The following is a 23,142-nucleotide window of genomic DNA, read 5'->3' as shown; positions in this document are numbered from 1 at the left end:
ATACATATATCCCCTTCCTCTTGGACCTCCCTCCCACCCGACCCCCCACCATCCCACCCATCTAGGTCACCACAGAGCACCGAGCTGAGCTCCCTGTGCTACACGGCAGGTTCCCACTAGCTATCACAAACAGCATTTGAAAGAGAGTTACTGTCTTCAGGAAGTTGACAGCCTGAGATGGGCAGGCCCACCCAAGGGGCTTAACGCTTGAGAAGCAGAGTGTGTTAAAGAGACTAAAAATCTGGCCCTTCAACTTTTATCAAGTTGTGGCTTTATTTTTCAGTTTTAGATCTGTAACCCAGTTGATCCAGTTGGCATTGGCATTTGTACATGGTGTGTAAGGGGCGAAGACACATCATGGTTTACATATGGCTATCCCATTTATCCAGCACCGTTCTTTGCAAAGACTATACTTTTCCCACTGCTCTATTGTGAATCATTTATCATAAATCAAGTGCTCACGTACATGTTCTGGATACTTTATTCTGATCCATTGATCTATTTGATTTTCTGGGCGCCAAAACCCACAATGTTTTATATATTAGAGCACTGTAATAAAGCATAATTTTTAAGAGTAAAAAAGAACAAGTTTATCCATGCAACTGCCTAAAAATGACAATGAAAGCCCTTCTTATACCACGATTCAGAAATATGCCAACTACTTAATCGGCACTTAATCAATTTCATATTCTACCAGTCGATCTTAGGCCCCGGATACCCACCTTTGCTAACCATGCATGAAAGAAAATATGATTCCACCATAGACTCATAGAATGCTAAATCTGAAGGAGGTCTACAGATCGGCTGGTCCAACTCATACACAATTATTGAGATCCAGAAAATTGGGTGCCTTTTCCAGGGCAGCACAGCTAGTTAGTGGCCAAGTGCCAGGGGCCAGGGCCCCTATCTCTGGACATCAGGGGAAGCATGGTACTCACGGTGGCATCATGTAGAAGTGCCAAACACAGACCATGGGGTCTGATAGAACTGGTAGGAATCGCAGCTCTGCTCCGTACTGACGGTGTGAGTGTGGCCAAGTTACCTAACTTCACTGAGCCTCTGATTTCTCATCTGTAAAATGGGGGATAATTATGAAACGTACCAACCAGGGTTCATTATGGGAGTTCACTGAGTTGATGCCCAGAAAGTACATAGCATCTTGCCTGGTCCAGTTTGTAGTAAGCACTTACAAAGAAAGTCCAGATCTCTCAAGAATGAAGCATTCTGGTCTGTACCTTAAAGAAGTGGACTCTAAGCCGAGTGAAGAGGTTTGGTTAATTCTTTTCTAGTTTGAGGATGATCAAAGGTTGTCCAGGCCGGCACTGCCACCAGCCCTCTGGGAGAAGCAAGTGGCTGCCGGCCTCACTTGAGTCCCTGTGAGGTTACTGCATACACACCTCTCTTCCCTGAATACCAACAGATAACTCCTTGGCTTGTCCCTTCTGAGACATTTCCCTCCACCTGTGAATGATGGTTCAAGTCCTCCAGGCATAATGCACCTCGATCTGATTCCTTCCCCTCTTGATTCTCCTCGTCACCCCTCAGAGTTGAGGGCTCTCTGTGGATGTCTGTAAGGGGCTGTGACGTCATCAGCTTTCTGCCTGCTCCTGCCAGGGAGCCGCACAATGCACCCTTGGGGCAATAAAAGTCCACCTGCTCAGCTTTGGCATCTGCCACCTCAGAGCACCCTGGTGACCTCACATCCTGGGGCAACCTCCAGAGCTCAGCTATACATCAAGGGAGAGAACTGCTGCGGCCCAAAACAGAAGCAGTTGAGAGGACAGCACAAGCGAACATTCCCATCCAGGTGTGTGGAGCAGATCTTACACCAGGAGTGGTATCAATTACTGGAGAGAAAGGGTTAAATCTCCTTTGGGCTTTCTGAGGCCCGGGCGGGCGTTCACAAGCATTTCTTACAGATGTACGGTGTGCCAGGCATTCTCTTAAGCCCACAAGTAGGGTACAAAGATGAACAAAATGGCGACATCCCTGCTGTCTATGCACTCACAGTCTTCTGGGAGAAGCCAGACTCAGAAACAATGACAGCATAGCGTGCTCAGTACTGAATTTGCTGCGCGTGTGCCAATAGCAAGGTACGCAGGAGACGCGGCTGTTGGTGCTGTTGGAGGTAGACGGAGGGGCGAGCAAGTCTTCATGGAAGAGGTGCCGTTCTAAGTGGGTGCTCGACAGTGACTGGGGGTTGGCTAAAGTGGTAAGTGAAATTCAGGCCTAAGGAGGAGCATGTGCAAAAGAGGACAGCAGTCTGAAAGAACATAGGGTGTTTGGGGGAGTACAAGCTACCTGCTGGGAAGGGGAGGACCTGGTGGAAAAGGAGGGTGGAAGGCTGGTTTGGAGCCAGACTTGAGAGCCCTTGGCTGCATATATAATCCGAAGTTTGTCCTTTATTTCATAGGCATAGTGGAGCTACTGACGATCATTGAGCAGGGGCGTGATAGGCAGTCTTGTATTTCAGAAGGACAACGCTGCTCCCAGCATGGAGGGTGAAGCAGAGAGGCCTGAACTAAATGCAGGGAGAGCATTCAACGGGCTCTGGCTTCATCTAGGCTGGACGAGATGGGATCTTCCGTGTGGCCAGGCCCCTCGGGGCAGGGGCTGGCAGAGTTCTATCTAGCAACAGCCTGACCAGACTTAACTTACGCACATTCCTTCCATATTCCCCAGACCCTGACTAGCAGTTAGTGCTCCATATACATTTGTTAAAGGAACGCACAAATGTGGGATGTCCTGTCCCCCACGTGGGATTCCCCACGGTGTGGATCAGCAACCTCGCGAGACCCCAAATTGTGCTGGGATCTTGACCTGCTGACGTAGAGCACGGAAGGTTCAGTCTGCAACAGGGCACACCGGGACTGCTGTGGCTCTGCTCCTGTCACTCTAGGTAGCAAAAGGCTCATAATTTAGGAGGAGCAATGGAAATAGGCTATCAAGGTTACTCATCATCCACAGGTTTTGCACAGAGGTCAGCAAAAAGGGAGCAGAAATCAGTCAGATGATTTAGACAATCACGCCAAAATGCTACAGATACAGGGGTTTGCTGGCCTCCACGCTTGTCTCTTACAGTGCCAGGCTCCATTCAGAGCTGGTAGATCACCTTTGTGTCTTTTACATCCCGAGGGGTGCCCTCAGACAGAAACTCACATGCAAGTTGGTTATTTGGAAGGAGGTCCCCGGAAACACTGGTTGGAAAGTGGAGGAGTGAGAAGAGAAGGGAAGGGAGCCACAGCTGCATGTGATAAGAAGCAAGTGCCCATCATGGGCTCTTGGAGATCAACCCCAGCAGGGACCTCTTGGGGAGAGTGTTGAACATGTTCCAGAGTTATCCCACCAGTGGGATGAGGAAGCTGGGGTATTTCTCCGCCAACTCCCCACCTGTCATTGTTTGAGGGCTGCTCTCAGGGGGACTAACTCTCCAGCACTTCCATCTTGCCCTGAGCACCAGCTACGTGTGTTCTCGTAGATAGTTACAGGCGTTTGCAGCAAGCAGCCTGGGGTGTGTAGAGGGAGCAGGACGATGTTTGGAGGTGCCAAGAGGGTCTGTTAGGTGCTTAGAACCACAGGGAGGGCATCCAGGCTCACCCTCGGGAGGTGCTGCAGTCCTGAGCTGAGAGAGGAAAGGGGGCGTGCTAAACACTGAGGCTTAATGGAAATGCATTGAGTTTTCATATGGGGTATTGAGGTGCACGTGTCAGGAGGCTGAAGTTTTAAAAAGTTATCTTTGTGTCTCATTCAAAGTACAAATCACATTGTCCCTTGGGCTTTAGCATCTTTTCCAGCTTGTAGGGGGGTGGGAAGTAGGGTAATACCATTACATGGCATGGCTGGGGGGTAGGCTTTAGTATCCCCATAATTAACTTCCTCCAAAGCCACACTTTTGGGGGAGCTGCTTGGTCAATACGTTTATTACTGTCTTTATCTGAAAAATCTTCATAGAAAAGTGTGGTTTGGTTTACTAGCTCTCAGCAGCCCATTCCTGCGCTCCGAGGAAGCTTGCCCTCTTCTGAGCTACCTGATCTTTGTTCTGGGCAAGAGACCTTTGGGGATGGTTCCTCTTCTTTTGAACTTCTTTCTTAGGCTTCTTATCATAGACTGGATTCTCTCATATAGCAGCGTGAGCTTTCTTATACATCTCTCCATCATGTCTGGAGTTTTGTTCTTTATGTATTAAGAAAATTGTTTCTTATAAGCATCTTCATCTTCTTCAATTAGGTAATGCATATCATCTGCAACTTTTTTTAACATCTTTATTGGAGTATAATTGCTTTACAATGGTGTGTTAGTTTCTGCTTTATAACAAAGTGAATCAGCTACACATATATCCCCATATCCCTTCCTTCTTGCGTCTCCCTCCCTCCCACCCTCCCTATCCCACCCCTCTAGGTGGTCACAAAGCACCGAGCTGATCTCCCTGTGCTATGCGGCTGCTTCCCACTAGCTATCTATTGTACGTTTGCTAGTGTATATATGTCCATGCCACTCTCTCACTTTGTCCCAGCTTACCCTTCCCCCTCCCCGTGTCCTCAAGTCCATTCTCGAGTAGGTCTGTGTCTTTCTTCCCGTCCTGCCCCTAGGTTCTTCATGACTTTTTTTTTTTTTAGATTCGTATATATGTGTTAGCATACAGTATTTGTTTTTCTCTTTCTGACTTAACTTCACTCTGTATGACAGACTCTAGGTCCATCCACCTCATTACAAATAACTCAATTTCGTTTCTTTTTATGGCTGAGTAATATTCTATTGTGTATATGTGCCACATCTTCTTTATCCATTCATCTGTCTGTGGACACTTAGGTTGCTTCCATGCGCTGGCTATTGTAAATAGAGCTGCAGTGAATATTGTGGTACATGACTCTTTTTGAATTATGGTTTTCTCAGGGCATATGCCCAGTAGTGGGATTGCTGTGTCGTATGGTAGTTCTATTTTAGTTTTTTAAGGAACCTCCATACTGTTCTCCATAGTGGCTGTATCAATTTACATTCCCACCAACAGTGCAAGAGGGTTCCCATCTGCAACGTTTTGACCCATGATGTGCTTCCAGTGTACTTCTGTATTGAATGCCTTGTTTTCTGAATCATAACCAGGGAACCGTTTGGTACTGTGAGGGATGGACAAGCCTCCGTCCACAGCTTCCTTCAGGCCCTACTTTATTTCTAGTAGTAAATCTAGCAAGCCCTGCATCCAGATAGCAGGTGAAGGCACCAGGTTGACCATCAATGTTTTCCACATTGTATTCATCGCTGGGTACCTCCACATGGCCTTCATAGATCTTGTCCATGCCAAACTGATTGAGAAGCCTTTGGGCCATCAGTGGACCGGTACAGTGTGCTGCAGCATAATTTGTCAGGCCAACCTTCACACCATACTTTGGGAGTTCATGAGCATTAGCTGCCCAGACTGTCATATCCCCTTCTCTACGGGCATAAGCAATATGACAAATGATATCTCTGTTGGTTACATGAACTCATCCTGTATTTGGGTGTATTGTACTTCTTTTTATCCTGGATTACCAAGCATTTCCCAGCATAGTAATCAGTTTTACCCTCTTGTCTTCTTCTAAATTTCACTTGGTGTCTCTTGAAGTAGGTCTTATTCCTTACAACCTTAACAAACCCCATCCTGCGGAACAGAGACCTGTGTCCGCAGCTTGTCACAGACCTGCAGCCTCCAAAGCCACTGTGAACAAACACGCAGGTACCGTGGAGCAGCTAGATGACTGCTCGCCAGTGCAGCCAGACGTGTCTCCTAGCCCCCCTCCGACCCTGTAGAACACAGTGCCGTGCCACAGCCTAAGACATTCCAGAGCTGCCACTCCTCAGAAACTTTGGACCAGTGCTGGGCAAACCAGTGAGACTTAGGATCACCTGGGGCATGTGTTGAAAAGGCAGTTCCTGGGCTGTACTCCTGAGGTGCTGATTCAGGGGGTCTGGAGTAGGACCTAGGAATCTACATTTTAGACCAGACTCCCAGGTGATTCACAATAAGGTCCAGAATGTTCAAAGAACAGAGGGTATGAAACCTTGTCTACAAACTGGGCAACAAGAGAAGATATCAGTAGACCCTAGTTAAAAACATGGGGTCGGTGGGGGGGGAATCCTGTAAGTTTAACACTCGCTGACCTTGGGTGAATATTCCTGCCTCCTACCCGCGTGCTTGCTTCTTGGGGAAAAGGGACTTTGTGTGGTGGCTCCGTAGTCCTCCACACTCGTTCCAGATGAACGTGATACACTCACGTCCGCTCTATTAAAAGACACTAAGCAGGGCTTCCCTGGTGGCGCAGTGGTTGGGAGTCCGCCTGCCGATGCAGGGGACACGGGTTCGTGCCCCGGTCCGGGAAGATCCCACATGCCGCGGAGCGGCTGGGCCCGTGAGCCATGGCCACTGAGCCTGCGCGTCCGGAGCCTGCGCTCCGCAACGGGAGAGGCCACAACAGTGAGAGGCCCGCGTACCGAAAAAAAAAAAAAAAAAAAAAAGACACTAAGCAAACGGGGAAGCTCTATGTCAACCCTAGCTTAGAATTCAGGTCATTCCCAGCCTCAGAAGAGGAGACTAGACACCTTCATATGAATAATAAACTCTCTGGAGACCCTTCGTTCCACCCAGTAATTTTCAATGCTTGGGACTGGCATGAGCCACCGTCTCATATTTCCAGTCCTTTGCAGAGTCCTACAGGCCCCGCCCCCCGCAAAATCTTTCATTGCCCTGGCATTAACACGGTTTTGCTGGACCTAAACTCTCAGGAAGTATGAGTTGAGCTAGAGAAGAACTGCTTCTCAGTATATAAAGAAACAGGATCTCCTTAGTCCTATGCCATAAATTAGGCTGTTGGAAAGGAACATGGTAGCTCTTTTAAGTCACCAAGATATGGTTTGGAGCTGTACTTATACAACAGGAGAAAGACAGCTACTTAATAAGTCTCAGATGGGGGTTTCCGTTCAGCTTCTTCAGTCCACCGATTTGCTTCTATTCATTCCACGATGTCCATGATATGCTTGTACATTTGCATTCACGACCTAGTGTAAGCTCTTTACTTTTGCTTTCACTTTAAGCTGCGTCCATAAATTGCCCACAGATACTCAGATCTCTAAATCATAGGGTGAATCAAGGTCATGGATTAAATTAGGAATATGACATTGAAGGTGAATCTCTTAGAGCAGCTCTTTGTAATAATTTGAGGGGCTCCCAGGCCCATATGAAAAGTCCACAAAAGCGGTAGACCCTCTTCCCAGAAAAATACACCTATAGACAACGTTTTGCATATAATTGTATAGACCCCTCAGGTTAAGAATCCACAACTCATACCCAGAAAAAAAATAATCCCAATGAGATGTAAGAGGCTAGGGTGGGAGGGAGGGGAGGGGCAGAATAATGAAGGGCAAGTCCCAGGTGAGCAGCCCCTGTGTTAGTTGAAGTGACATAACACTAGCTGCTGTAACAAACAACTCTCCGAATTTAAGTGTCTTGACACATGATGGTCCTGGCCAGCGACTGAGTGACTTTCCCATGGCAAGTGAGGGACTCAGGGACTCAGGATTTCTTCTACCTTGTACCTCTACCATCCCCCAGAGCCTCAGTCCTGTGCAAACAGCCAGCAGGAGGAGAAAAACCAGGGATAGGGTACATTTACTTCTGCAAAGTCCCAGCCCAGAAGTGCTGCCTCTCACCTCCAGTCATATTTCATTGATGCGAACTTGTTACAAGGCCACATATGGGTGGAAATGGGGCTGGAGGATGTACGCCCTGTCAGGGTAACCATTTCCTACAACAATACCACGGAAAGGGGAGCATGAGCTTTTGGTAGGCAGAAAGCTATATCTCTCCCTAAGCATTGCATGCAAGTGAAATCAGGTTAAAATAAATGGCAAGGACGGCCTTGAGAGGGAAAAGAAGCCACCAAAAGACATTATGAAGCCCCAGGCATGTGTACAATAGGGCAGCTGTGGCTCCACCTTACTGGTAGCAAGTAAGTGAGATTGCAGATAAATTGCCTTCCAGTCGCAGAACTTTCTAGAACCAGATGGTCTAGCCCCTCCTTCTCTCTAGCTCTGTCCTTCTTTCATCCTACTTCTAAACAAAAGTGCCAGTTCGGGAGCAATTTCCCATTTATAATGTATGCTTTGTACCCATCCATCTGAACCAGAATTTGGTTGGTTAACTGAAAAAAAAAAAGATAGTTAAAACAGGGCATCATTGAAAAAATGGTATATACGAACTGTAGATATTTTATTTAAGTTAAAACATGTAAATATACATTCATTCACTAAACTTTTGTTGTATAGCCAAGTCATTTTCTTTGAATATAAATCCGCTGATAGGAGTTACAGGTTTTCCTTCTCTCCTGAACTGTCCCTAAAATGCACTGTCTATGATTTCCAGTTTTGAAAGTAGAGCAAGAATGTAAGACATTTGTGAAACAAGCTCAGTGCATAATCCTCCCAATTTTTTAATGATTTCCAATCTTTTACAGTTGTTTGGCACACACATAATTCAACAGTAATTTTTGTCTATTTTTAAATTGAAGTATAGTTAATTTATAATGTGTTAGTTTCTGGTGTACAGCAAAGTGATTCAGTTATATGTGTGTGTGTGTGTGTGTGTGTGTATTCTTTTTCATATTCTTTTCCATTATGGTTTATTACCAGATATTGAATATAGTTCCCTGTGCTGTACAGTAGGGCCTTGTTTGTATCTGCTAATCGCAAACTCCTAATTTGTCCCTCTCCCACCCCCTTTCCCCTTGGATAACCGTAAGTTTGTTTTCTGTCTGTGAGTCTTTTTCTGTTTCATAGATAAGTTCATTTGTATCATATTTTAGATTCCACATATAATAGATATTATATGGTATTTGTCTTTCTCTGTCTGACTTAGTATGATAATCTCTAGGTTCATCCATGGTGCTGCAAATGGCATTATTTCAATCTTTTTATGGCTGAGTAGTATTCCATTGTGTGTATACATACCACACCTTCTTTATCCATTCATCTGTTGATGGGCATTTAGGTTGCTTCCACGTCTTAGCTATTATAAATAGTGCTGCTATGAACATTGGGGTGCATGTATCTTTTCGAATTAGGGTTTTCTCCAGATATATGCCCAGGAATGGGATTGCTGTCAACAGATTATATGGCAACTCCATTTTTAGTTTTTTAAGGAATCTTCATACTGTTTTCCATAGTGTCTGCACCAATTTACATTCCCACCAACAGTGTAGGAGGGTTGACTTTTCTCCACACCCTCTCCAGAATTTAGTATTGTGGACTTTTTAATGATTGCCATTCTGACTGGTGTGAAGTGATACCTCGTTGTAGTTTTTATTTGTATTTCTCTAATAATTAGCAGTATTGAGCATCTTTTCATGCGCCTGCTGGCCATCTCTATGTCTTCTTTGGAGAAATGTCTATTTAGGTCATCTGCCTATATTTTTAAAAATTTTTTTTAATTTTATTTTTTTTGGCGGTATGCGGGCCTCTCACTGTTGTGGCCTCTCCCGTTGCGGAGCACAGGCTCCGGACGCGCAGGCTCAGTGGCCATGGCTCACGGGCCCAGCCGCTCCATGGCATGTGGGATCTTCCCGGACCGGGGCACAAACCCGCGTCCCCTGCATCGGTAGGCGGACCCTCAACCACTGCGCCACCAGGGAAGCCCATCTGCCTATTTTTTGATTGGGTTGTTTTTTTGTTATTGAGCTGTATGAGCTGTCTATATATTTTGGAAGTTAAGCCCTTGTAGGTCTCATAATTTGCAAATATTTTCTCCACTTACGTAGGTTATCTGTTCATTTTGTTTATGGTTTCCTTTGCTGTGCAAAAGCTTATACGCTTGATTAGGTCCCATTTGTTTATTCTTTCTTTTATTTCTATAGCCTTGGGAGACTAACCTAAGAAAACATTGCTATGATTTATGTCAGAGAATTCAAAAGCATTTTTAGCTACCTGTTACTATTACATCTTTCCAAAATTTTCAGCTTTGTTCCCATAGAAACGACTCCTTTTTGCATTCATATTTCATTAATTCACATGTTGTATAAAGCACTAAATTTTAATAAAAAGTACAACTGGAACGATCGTCATAAACAGGTTTGGAATCAAACACAATCAACTCTTAGTAAGTGTAGGACCCAGCTATTGGGAGCAGAAGTGTATGCTGTATTAGAGTGTGGCTGTGAGCATTCAGTGAGCCATGGACCTCAGTCTTTGTGTTTTGCAGAAGGAATAGGGCGCCTTGGCTTATTTGGTGTGGTCACCAGCCTCCAAGATGACCCACAATGAGTCTTGCCTTTTGGTATTCACACCCTTGTGTAGTCTTCTCCCGCAGTGAACTCATGGTTGGAAGGCGTGACCAGTAGAAAATGGCAGAAGTGTCAGTTGTGTGACTGCTGAGCGTAGGTCCCAGAGGGTGTTGGGACTTCTGCCTTGGTGTCTGAGATCCCTCACTTTGGGAGGAGAGGCCATCATGCCAGCAGCACTGGCATCACCTGGGAGCGTGCTGGAAGCGTAGCGTCTCATGCCCCACCTCAGGCATCCTGGCCAATCTGCCTCGCTCCTGTTTGCTTTAATAAGGCAAATTCATCAAAAGCCAATGATGCTTTCACACTGCTTGAGGGCATAGATGTGGCTCCAGGGGAAAAATATACATTTTTTCTGATTGCGGCATACCTAGGACACATGGCTTCCCGAGAGGGTGAGAAGGCAGACTGCTGCCTCCTGTTATGTACATCCTGAGGCTCTCCGTGGGGTGGCTGTGAGACAAGCCACTGTGAGCTGGAAGGCAGAATTTTTAAAGAGCAAACAGGAGACTGGAGAAGTCATTAATTATGTTATCACAAAAAATATTTGGTGCTGCTTCTTAACATTACAGCTACCGTGCTGCTGGTAATGCCCTTTTATTTGTCCAGGGCGGTTTGCTCCCATTAGATTAGATTAAGTGTCTCATCTAAGGCACAATAACAGATTTGGCCCCATGCTTCAGCTGCTGGCTGTGGTTGACTGATACCCAAGCTTTTGACTCCCTGCTGAGTATCTAAGCGGTACAAGCTGCAGTCAGTGCATTTAATCTACATAAAAAGAACACAAATTGCACATTAGCCTTTTTGAGTTCAGTAATCAGGTTCACACACACACACACACCTCTCTCCCTCCCCCCACCCCTGCTCTACTGGACAATTTGAGACACCCTTGTGTCACAAAAATTTTTTTCTGAGTCAGGTAAAAAGAAAAGTCTTTTGCATTTTAATTGCACTTGATCTGCTCCTTGAATGACCCCTGTAATTTATATATTGTTCATAGTTAGTGCTTTCCGCAGTCCTGCTGTGCAGCTGATAACATAATTCACAGGCGCGCACCTTGGGCTCTGTGGGTAGTGGCTTGGCTTTTCCGTTCTTTCTGAGTTGGCGAAATTCTCTCGCTCGTCCTTCAGATTCAGGCGGCTGCAGCTGATGATGTCAGTCGCTGTCTGCTTGTGCAGGTGTAGCGAAAAGGCCACTCAGTGAGCCCCGGCCTTCTCCTTTGTTTACATTTAAAGATTGCCCTATCCTAGCCAGCCGCCTACACTGTTTGCAGACCAGCTGGCTGTTTGTGACGCAGCTTCCTCCAGTCCCTCCCTGGATCCTGCAATGAATTGGCTTAAACTAGAGCTGTGAAAAGAACCACAGACACGGGTATCATGCTCTCACAGGCTAACTACGGAGGCAGTGACATACGAGACAATCAGTAAATACGAAGGGCATAATAAATAGGGAATGCAGAGATGGCTTTTTTTTTGGTACATTAGATGGTTAGCTTTTGGGAAGTAGAGCCATGCTACCTTGTGATTTGGAAAATATTCTAAGCATTTAAGGCGAATCCGCGGGAAATCAAAGTTCAGTTTTTACAAAATGTTTAGGTGTTTAATCATTTTATTTGCTTTGTAGTCACATTGAAGCTGATTCCACACATTCTCCAGAAGGATAAATGACGGGGTTGAGTTGGATTATTTTGGCCCATCTCAGATTTTGCTTCAGTGGCTTTGCTCTCAGAAGGTTTGAGGGGTGAGAGGTTAGATCCTTGCCGCTCAGAGTATGGTCCGCCGTACATCTGCATCGTCCTCACCTGTGAGGTTCTTAGAAGTGCAGAATCTCAGGATCTGCATGCTGACGCGATCCCCAGGGGGCTTGCACCCACAGTTTGAGAAGCACTGAATTAGACAATCGGGTCTCAACCCTGGCTGCACATTCAAATCATCCAGAAACCTTTAAGAAAACACTAATGCCTGGACCCCAACCCCAGAGATTCTGATCTGATTGCTCTAGGGTAGAACTAGGCACTGAGAGTCTTTACAACCTACTCACATGATCTAACATGCAGCCAAGGGCCAGAATCACAGGATTATGCAAAATCTTAGAGGAGGATTCAAAACAAACAGTTCTAAGCCTAAATCAGTGCCCCACTGGACATTCCAAAATCCCCCCTCCCAGGCTCCCTGGGAACCAGCAGGATTTACAGCACAACTTAACAAGTATTTCTTCAGTGCCTCTTATGGGTACATCTTGCTACACCCCAGAGGTCCACTCAGACAAGCCAGAAGGCAAAATCACCTTGTGAGCGAGACAGAATTTTCCGTAGAGTCCTCTGCGCTGCGATACTGAGAGATCACCCCCTGCGTCTTCTGACGGCTCCATGGGACTCAGAAGGTGGGTTCTCACGCAGCTCCAAAACATGTTCCTTTGTAGAAGTTGTAGGGCACACCAGTCTAGGTTCCTCAGAACCAGTTTCAAAGAATCCCAGTTTCATGGGAATGCATGATTTGCTCTTTTGACATCTTTTCTAGCATATGTTTAGCAAACTTGCTGATTTTTTTTTTTTTAGAAGAGAGGCATGTGGCCCTTTGGAAAGGATTTTGGAATGGAATCAGAAGACCTGGGTTCGAATTCTTATTTCACCATGAAGCAGTTTGTTATAATGTCTGAGATTCACGTTAAAATTCCTCGCCAGTTATGAGTGACATTGTGTGCCTCAAATTTAGGTTAAGCACTAACCCAGATGTGAATCAAGGATGAACACCCCAGGGCTGGTCTGCGGGCATTCTAAGCAGAGGGGCCCTCGTCCAGAGGCTGCGACTATATGCATTTCCGCTATTGAGATCACCCGGGTTTTGCTAATGAGCATAGCAAATGTCACAAAGAGGGTTCTTCTGTGAAATGAAGGACTTGTTAATTAGCATGATGAATGACCTCTCACTGGTGAAATCACATGAATTCAAGATATGTGGCCCTGCCCATATATTTTTGCAATACTCTCTACTCTTGCATGAACCAGGTAGAAGAGCCTAGTGACATCTATAGCTCGTACCCTTAGGGATGGCCCCCAAGAATTGAACCCTAAGTGGGCCCTTGCCCAACCATTGGTTAGGAGGATTTCTTATTGCCTGATGCTGGCTGTAATGAGAACATAATCCCTGTCATGCTATGTTGTGGTGGTCGTGTCTATTTTTGAGTAAACCTCTCATGCAAGGCAATAGAATATGGTTTGAGAATTGCTTTCTTCATAACCTTGTCCTGAGGCTGCAGTGGAGTAGCTAGCTCTCATTCACTCAGACCTTTTCTGCTTTTACCATTAGCTACCAAAAATATTCTAATAGTTGAGAATGAACAAATAGGCGTGAGTCAGCCGCAACCCAGTTGTGTGACCTTGTGTCTCACATCTAGCTGCTATATGTCTCTGGGTCTCAGTCATTTTATTAGAAAAAAAACAAACAAAAAATAACTGGGAGGATCATCCTAAAGATTTTTTTCTGGCTTAAGGTTCTAAATTAAAAAAAATTCTCACATGAGGAAAAGTCAAACAGACCAAGATACCCTATGCTGCTGTAGATGTTGCTTTTGAGTCCCCTGCGTCCCCCTGTTGGGCCCCCTCAGTTGCATCCCATACCGTGTGACTCTTTTCAATAATCCCAAGCCCCTGGGAAACTTAGACCATGCTTGCCATTCTCTCTGTATGGTCCCAATTAAGTCTGTGGACTGTAAATATGGAATTCTGACAAGGCTCTGAATGTTGCTAAGTTAATAGAAATTTCTGGCAAAAAGCAGAGTGGAGGAGATGATACTCTACAATTATCTCACTTAGCAGAGGCTCCTTTTATTCTGAGAAACACTGGCAATGGGGTTGTTTCAATTGAACATTTTTCTTCAAGGGAACCTAGCAGTGGCGCTCATCTCTCAGTGTGTCTTAAATGAAGCATCGAGTCTGATAACCCCCAGGTAAGCCCCAGAAACTCCTGCTTGGTGCTTTGTGGGGTCAGTGAAGCTATTGCAAGAAGCAGACCCCAAATGGTGAGGCTCAGTCACTTGCTTGTTCCAGCAAAGGAAGAAAAGCATCTTGAACGGACCCGTTGGTAGATAGTTGTTCTTATTTCATCCTCCTAAACAGCCTTGGTATCTTTCTATTGTGGCTTCCCAAGGACTCCTGGCATGGAGCCTTTTATAGCTCCTAATGAAGCTATTGTACTATTTTCAGTCAAGATCTGTGGCGTGAAACAAAGAGGGGACTTGACAGAGCTGTTTCCAGCGTAGTTATTGAAAATAATCTCAACCTATTGGGGCCAAAAATAACAGAGATCAAGCTATTGTTGCAATCTTGTGCAATAGCAGCTCCAATGAAAAAACGCTGGGCAGCAAACCAATGGAGACCGTTCATCTCAAAGGTTTTTCCTTAGAAAAATCCTTCGGGACCTCTGGCCCCCAGCTCTGAAGTTTTGTTTTGTGCTATCTAAATGTTTGTTGGGTTTCAGCTTTGTTACGTGTTTTCTAAAAGAACTTACCTTTCTCTTAAAAGACGGTATAGAGTGAAAGACGCATTAAGGGCTTCAAGTAGGTTGTGATTGCCTATTATTGTATCTGACTGTATTTTGAATAACGGGAATATTAAAATGTGAGTATCAGAAGTCTTGGTTAAAATGTCCATGAAAGATAACCAGGAAGGGTTGATGGGTATTTCCTTAAGGTGATTTGTATTTTTAAAATCTAGTATTTGGCTACTAATAAGTTCATTTGTCTGCAGTTTTATAAAACTAAAAAGAACACTTAGTCTGTTTCTTTGAAGGGGTCTGAATATAAAACCCCGGTGATCTTAATGTTTTCCTCAAACCAAATGCAGTGCTCCTTGAACTCAGGTCAAGACTTTTTCTTAGATAATACATGCACGCCATGGTTCGTAGCAGCACTGTTCCCAATAGCCAAGAGATGGAAGCAACCTAAATGTCCATCGACAGAGGAATGGATAAAGAAGATGTGGTACATATATACACAATGGAATACTACTCAGCCATAAAAAAGAATGAAATAATGCCATTTGCAGCAACATGGGCAGACCTAGAGATTATTATATTAAGTGAAGTAAGTCAGACAAAGACAAATACCATATGGTATCACTTATATGTGGAATATAAAATATGACACAAATGAAATTATTTACAAAACAGAAACAGGCGCACAGACATAGAAAATAAACTTATGGTTACCCAAGGAGAAAGGGGTGGGGGAGGGATAAATTAGGAGTTTGGGATTAGCAGATACAAACTACTATATATAAAATAGATAACCAACCAGGACCTACTGTATAGCACAGGGAACTATACGCAATATCTTGAAATAACCTATAGTGGAAAAGAATCTGAAAAAGAATACACACACACACACACACGCACGCACACACACACACACACATACATATCACTTTGCTGTACACCTGAAACTGACACAACATTGTAAATTAACTATACTTCAATTAAAAAAAACACTATATATAAAATAAACAACAAGGACCTACTGTAGAGCACAGGGAACTATATTTAATATCTTGTAATAAACCATAATGGAAAAGAATATGAAAAAGAAAAAATATATATATATATAAAACTGAATCACTTTTCTGTGCACCAGAAACTAATGCGACATTGTAAATCACCTATACTTCAATTAAAAAATAAATTAAAAATTAAAAAATAATTTTTCTTAGATAAACATTAAATGAGTATCCACTATACACCAATTGCTGTGCTAGATTAGAAGTATACCCTCAAAAAATTGTAAGGAGGTACAGATACCCATTTGAGAACCACCAGCTACCACCCTGATTTTGAAATGCATGATCAAACTTTGAGCAATGGGAAGTGCTAATGAGAATCATCCCGTACCCTAAGAGGCCAGTGGGAATGTGATGCAGATGCAGTGGCCTAGAGCTTGGAAGGAGGAGGGGTTGGAAGGCTCAGGGGTTCAGCTTCTGAATTCACCCCATTCTCATCTCTTCCCCCTTGTTCTTCTGTCTCTGAGGACATGGGTCTCTAGTCAGGAGTAAGTCAGTGGGTCATTGCATCGAATGTCTCAGCCACGGCTGTACTTCAGAATCATCTGTACAACTTAAAAAAAATACAGATTCCTCAACCCCTGCCCAGATTTCAGAATCAGAATTACTAGGGTGGGGCTAGGGATTCCACATTTTTAAAGCATTCCCCTCACACTTCTGATGCACATCCAGTGTTAAGACTTCCTGGACATAGAACCAATATATCCAGAACATTTTGTGCTAAAGGGCCAGGGAGCCATGAAAGAAATAGAAAGCCAGGTCCCAGCCTACGAATGATTTCTCACAACCAGAGGGGAACTTTAGGGAGAGAACAAGAAAATAATAGAGGAAGTGAAAGGAAAACAAGTAACCCAGAAGGAAGGCCGTGGGATTGTGCACTATTTGCTGTTTCAGATGTTGGAAGTAGTATTTAAGCTTTTATACAAGCATCCTCACTGCTGATATTTGTAAGTCCTGAAACCAGAGTACAAATGGATGCCCAAATATATATCTAAATACTTAAAAGTTATAAAGCTAATAAACTGTTATTCAAAACATGTCCGTCCTCCTGCCTTGAGAAATACACCTTTGCAAGACCTGGAAGACCAGGTTTGAATTTAAAGTTATTGCACTTCTTGGAGTTCCGCGCTGGACCATAATGGCACGGGGAGAGGAAGCCTGGGTCACCAGCCTGTAGCTCACCCACCCATCTCTTCCCTCATAGACCCCACCTCCTGCTATAAGGAGCCTTGTGGGCACATGGACCAATGGGCTGGAGTTTCCACCTAAATTCTATGCGCACGTCCCTGCAAACAGCTACCCCATGGCCTTACCTCTAGCATATGGTATTCATACTGGCTACACAATCTGCCTTTGGGAGGAAGAACCCAGGGAAGAAGCCCGTGCAGGTTCTGGAAGCTGGATTGAGCCATCTGGTCAGGGAACTCCAAGGTTCCTGTCACGTAAACCATGTTCTAGAAGATTTTGACCTTGCTGGCTCCTCCTACATCCTGCGGGAAGGGGCCCAGCCAGAGTGGGGTTCTTTAATGGTCAAGGCCAAGGATAGGGCCCCTCTTGATGGGATCAAAGAATAGCACTGTGTACAGGCAGGATAGTGGATGAGTCTTACAAACTATAGGCTTGGCCCACAGAGACATGAAAATCAGTGTGTGGAGAATAGCCCTGGAAAAAAATAAGTTTAAATTATGCCCGATACTTTTAGTCCCAGATGTGGGTTCAAATTTAGATCTACCAGCCACACTTGTCTCAGGGTTTTTAATCAGTTAGGATTAGGTTCAGATGGAAAGTAGCAGTAACATTAGGTTCAGCCAAAAAAGAAAAAAAATAACAGTGGCATAAACAAGACAGAAGTTTTTCTCTTTCACATAAATGTAAGCAATAAAGTCTGCTGTAGCAACGCTAGAATCAGGGTCACAGGCTCCTTGTATTTTGATGCTCTGCCATCCTTAAGACTTGGTTTCTACTTTGTGGTCCAAAAATGGCTGCTCAAGCTCCACCCATCACATCCATATTCCAGCCAGCTGGGAGGAGAAAAGTGTATCCTATTTAAAGATACTCTCCAGAATTTATATAGCACACATCCACCTCTGTCTCATAGATCAGAAGTTAGTTATGTAGCCACAAGTAGCTAAAACTTGCACCCAGATGAAAATGGAGATTCTGTTCTAAGGAGAGAAAGGAATTGGGTGACAACTAGCAGTGTCTGCCAAGGGGCTTTTGACTTCAAACAATAGAAGCTGACTCTGGAACATTTAAGCAAAAGGAGAATTTACTGAATAGCTGTTGGGTGGTTCAGATATTTGAAAGGCTGAGTAGGAGGTCAGGCTCTGAAAGCGGGCAAGTGATTTCTCTAGAACACCACCATCAACCCAACCCTCAGAGCTGCCAACACCACGACTCTAAATGCTGCCATCGATGCTGTGTATAATTTCTCAAATGTCCCTGCAGCTTGGCATCATTCTGTCTAGAACCGTGCTACATGTGACTAGTGGTACCATATTGGACAGTGCAGATGTGGGACATTTCCATCACTGCAGAAAGTTTAACTGGACAGTGCTGTTCTAGGCTCAGAGTCCTAGACCAAGGCATCAAATTTGACAAACTAGTTTATGTGCCTACCTCTGGGCCACCAGGAGTACCCTCACCAAGATGCAATAGAACTCATTCAAAATAGGAAGGGGGTTTTGATGCTGAGAAGCTAAAAAAGCAGGAAATGTCCTCTGCACACTTACTGACAGTGTTATCTTGGGCTAAATACTTCTCTAGCCTCCATTTTTGCATTTGTACAATGGAAATAATGATAACTGCCTCTTAGGACTGTTATAAAGATAAAAAGATATGAAAACTACTAGGACCATCGGGGTTAATAGAGTGTTAGATATAATGCCTTGATTGGACCCTGGTTTGAACAACCAGCTGCAAAAGACATTTGGTAGACAATTACAGGAAATTTTTAATATAGAATGAGTGTTAGATAATATTAGGGAATTATTGTTAATTTTGTTAGGTGTGATAATGGCATTGTGATTATATAGGACGTGATAAAGTTTTTAAGGGTAAAATATTATTATGTCTCTAATACTAATTCTAAATACAAAATAGATGAAACAAGTATGACAAAATGTTAATTATTAAATATAGATGACAGATAAATGGATGTTATTCTCCTTAGTCTCTGTTATTTTTGACTTTTTTTCATAATTTATTCAAGAATGAAAGAAAAGTACTAGGTTCATAACAGGAGTTCAATAAATGTGAACTTCTCTTCTTCTCTCCATAGTCTTAGGGACCTCAAGTCTTCTCAAAACAGTTGGAATGCTGCCCATACTTTCCCACCCAGTCTTCCCAAGGCTTCACCTACTTAAAGGCTTCCTGTCCTTTCTGTGACAGCATACTCTCTGTATCTGCGGAGACCTTTGAATACAAGGAGTAGTTTGCCCAGTAACGGAAGGAGCCCTGCAAAGGGGCACTTGTTGACGGCACTGATACTGGCTGGATGCGAAGTTTTCCCCCTTGCGCCATAGCAGGGGTTCAAAGAAAGAAAAGTCAGTGTACCAGGGTTTGTTTTCACATTTGTCGGATCAGCCCCCTTTCCTGATGCCTAATCCAGAAAGAAGAGGTGTCGGGAAAGAGAGGGATGTGGCTGCCCATTTTTCATTTTTAGTTGAGTCACTTTTTCGGTAAATGTAGAGGAGGAAGGGATAGAAGTTTGGAAGGTTTGAGTCATCTCACAAAGACCGCCAGATTTTCTCTCTGAGTGGCATTGAGAAGTGACTTCTCAAAAACATGGATTGTAAAGCATTTGGTAAATAAACAGCAAACTATGAAGGCTAAATAATGTCTTCCTGTAGTGTTGAAATATCAGCAGTTTCCCTGTGTATGTGAGATTAAGTCAAGGGGAATGCCAGCCTCCTGGCCAAGATCATCAGTGAGTGCAAAGGCAAACTAACTTATGGTACAGGATCTATCTTTAAGTACCATATGCAAAAACATCAGCTTTGTACACAAGAAGCGCGCATCTTGAGGCCTATAGCCACTCTCAATATTAGGGCTGATAAATTAGTGACTAAATAAGACAGCTAGGTATTTTTTTTTTTTTTTTTTTTTTTTTTTTTGCGGTTACGCGGGCCTCTCACTGCTGTGGCCTCTCCCGTTGCGGAGCACAGGCTCCGGACGCGCAGGCTCAGCAGCCACGGCTCACGGGCCCAGCCGCTCCGCGGCATGTGGGATCCTCCCGGACCGGGGCACGAACCCGTGTCCCCTGCATCGGCAGGCAGACTCTCAACCACTGCGCCACCAGGGAAGCCCAAGACAGCTAATTTTATATTTGGCATAGTAAGTGAAACAATGAATAATGGCATTTATTTTTATTTTTTTTAAAAAATTTATTTATTTATTTTTGCCTGCATTGGGTCTTCGTTGCTGCACGCCGGCTTTCTCTAGTTGCGGCGAGCGGGGGCTACTCTTCGTTGCGGTGCATGGGCTTCTCATGGCGGTGGCTTCTCTCCTTGCGGAGCGTGGGCTCTAGGCGCGCAGGCTTAAGTAGCTGTGGCACGTGGGCTCAGTAATTGTGGCGCACGGGCTTAGTTGCTCCGCACCATGTGGGATCTTCCCGGACCAGGGCTCGAACCCGTGTCCCCTGCATTGGCAGGCAGATTCTTAACCACTGAGCCACGAGGGAAGTCCCTGAATAATGGCATTTAAAAACCAAATTTCCCCCTAAAACAGTATGTTTCAAAGTTTAACAGTGAACCTTCTCCTTCCAGCAATATGGTGGTGGGGGTGGGTGGGGGTGGTGGTGGTAGAAGGAGTGCTCTGAGGAACTGTTCCACCGCACAGCAGCTATGTCCTGGGTATAAAACACTCTTCAAGGCATTTCTGGTCTTGCAGGTATTGGAGAGATTCCCAAAGGCTTCCACAACAGCTACCCACCAAGCAAAACCTAATCCAAACCTGGACCAGAGCAGGAAGCCTTAAACTGCAAGCAGTAGTTGTGGAGGGGAAGTGCCCTGGGAGTAGATACCAATAGCAATACTTACAGGAATACTGAGATATGGACCAGCATTCAGGTGGGCATGCTGATCCTGGGACCCGTTTACTAAGCTAAGAGCCTCACAGTGGCCAAAGTGGTCTTAGATCAGAGGTGTCTTCAACTTTCTGCTGAAGCAAATCCTCCTTGGAAAAAACTTCCCCACCTTAGACCTAGAGGACTCCCACAGATTAAAATCAAGCAATAAGCTCACAACATGCTAAGGCAAGCCACCATGAGCCAGAGGTGGCATAAACAACATGTGATAGATTTGGATCTCCACCATGATTGGACATACAAAAAATTTCAGACACAGACTACAGAACAGCTATGTATGAAGTGTTTAAAGACATAAAAGATGCAATCACACAGATAAGCAGGCAACAGTAGGCTAGGAGAAATAATCAGAAAGATTTTTTAAAATTAAAGTATAGTTGATATACAATGTTGTGTTAGTTTCTGGTATACAGCAAAGTGACTGTTATACATGTATATACGTATTCTTTTTCGGTTTCTTTTCCATTATGGTTTATTACAGGATGTTGAAAATAGTTCCCTGTGCTATACAGGAAGATTTTTTAAATGGAGCTTCTATAAATAAAAAAACAATTATTGAAACAAAATCCCAAATGGACTGGTTAAACAGTAGATTAAATCCAGCTGAAGAGAGGATTAGAAATTACCCAGAATGCAGCACAGAGAGGGAAGGAGATGGAAAATACGAAAGAGAGATTAAGTGATTGGAGGCTAGAATGAAAAGGTCAAACAGGAATGTAAATGGAGTTTCAAGCTAAGGCGGGGACCGGGGGAGGGAGAAAGAAGAAAGAGAGTGATTGATTTGAAGAGATAATGTCATGAATCTTCCGAGACAGTTGAAAAATGTAATAACACATACACAGGAATCATAACTTATACCAAGAAGGATATTAAAAAAAATGAAAATTCGTGCCTAAACACATCATAATTCAACTGCGGAACACCAACTGCTGAGAGATCTTAAAAGGGGCCAGAGAGAAAAGATGGATCATCCTCAAAGGAATGACAGTTAGACTAACAGTTGCCTTGAACAACAATGCAAATCAGAGGACAGTAGAATAATATTTCCCAATTGTTGAGAGAAAATAACTTACAGCTTAGACTTATGTGCTCAGAAAATCATATTTCAAGGAGGGTAAAATTAAGATACTTACAAATACACGAAAACCAAGGGATTTGCTACCAAAAGATCTTCACTAAAGGAACATCTAAAAGTTATACTTCAGGAAGAAGGAAAATTATGTTGGAAGGATGATCTGAGATGCAAAAAGGAATGGTGAGCTTTAGAAACATATATGCATATGAGCAAACATGTAAAAATGTATATATATGAACAAATAATATTTGGGAAAAAAGGAATACTAAAGTTGAATTTATAGAGTTAAGAAAAAATGACAAAAATAAACTATTGGACAGTAATCACATACAAGTCAGGAGAGGGAAGTTAAGATCTCCTAAAATCCTTAGGAATAATGTTAGAGAACAGGGGTTGGCAAATTTTTTCTGTGAAAGGGCAGATAGTAAATATTCTAAGTTTTGCAGACCATACAGTCTTTGTCATGACTGTGAAACTCTGCCATTGTAGCATGAAAGTGGCCATAGACAGTATGAAAATGAAAGAACGTGGTTGTGTTCCAATCAACCTTTTTTGCAAAGACAGGTGCTGGGCAGATTTGATCACTGGGCCACAGTTTGCCAATGCCTGTTCTATAGGGAAGTCAAAATGCTGTTTAATTTTTGACTTTGTAAGTTAAAGGTACATGATAAAATTTCAAGAGTAATCACCAAGAGAATAAAAAAAAAGAGTCTATGAAGTCCCAACAAGTAAAAAGCAGCAATGAAATAAAGAAACAAATAGAAAGTAAGCCACAAACAATCCAAAAGATGGCAAGAAATGAGAAAGAAAAAGAATCACAGAGAAAGCAGGACAAATAAAAACTTAAAAATGGCAAGCCAAGCCCAAATATAGTAGTAACTATTACTCACCAAATATGCAAGTGAATTAAACTAGACAATTAAAAAACAAATTGTCAGATACAGGGTTTTTAAAAATATAGCTATAGGTCCATTACAAGAGCCACACTTAAGTCATAAGTATGCAGAAAGGCAGAAAGTAACAGGATAAAAAAGACACACCAGGCAATTACTAACCCAAAGAAAGCTACATTGGGGAATATAGACTCTAAGATAAAAAGCATTATCAAGGTTAGGAGGGGTCACTAGAT

At 43.6% G+C, this 23,142-nt stretch overlaps 1 pseudogene across 1 annotated transcript; it reads right to left on the bottom strand.

The window, feature by feature from the left end:
* Window positions 1–3,970: 3,970 nt before the first annotated feature.
* LOC309978257 (large ribosomal subunit protein uL18-like) lies at window positions 3,971–5,634 on the bottom strand (annotated as a pseudogene). The gene is made up of 2 exons: window positions 5,026–5,634; window positions 3,971–4,241 (listed from the first exon to the last, which is right to left on the bottom strand). The product of its transcript is annotated as a large ribosomal subunit protein uL18-like (transcript).
* Window positions 5,635–23,142: the final 17,508 nt, after the last annotated feature.

The sequence above is a fragment of the Leucopleurus acutus genome (genome assembly GCF_964270905.1).
Source record: "Leucopleurus acutus genome assembly, chromosome: X".
Lineage (NCBI taxonomy): Eukaryota > Metazoa > Chordata > Mammalia > Artiodactyla > Delphinidae > Leucopleurus > Leucopleurus acutus.
This window is presented reverse-complemented; position numbering and strand designations above follow the sequence as displayed.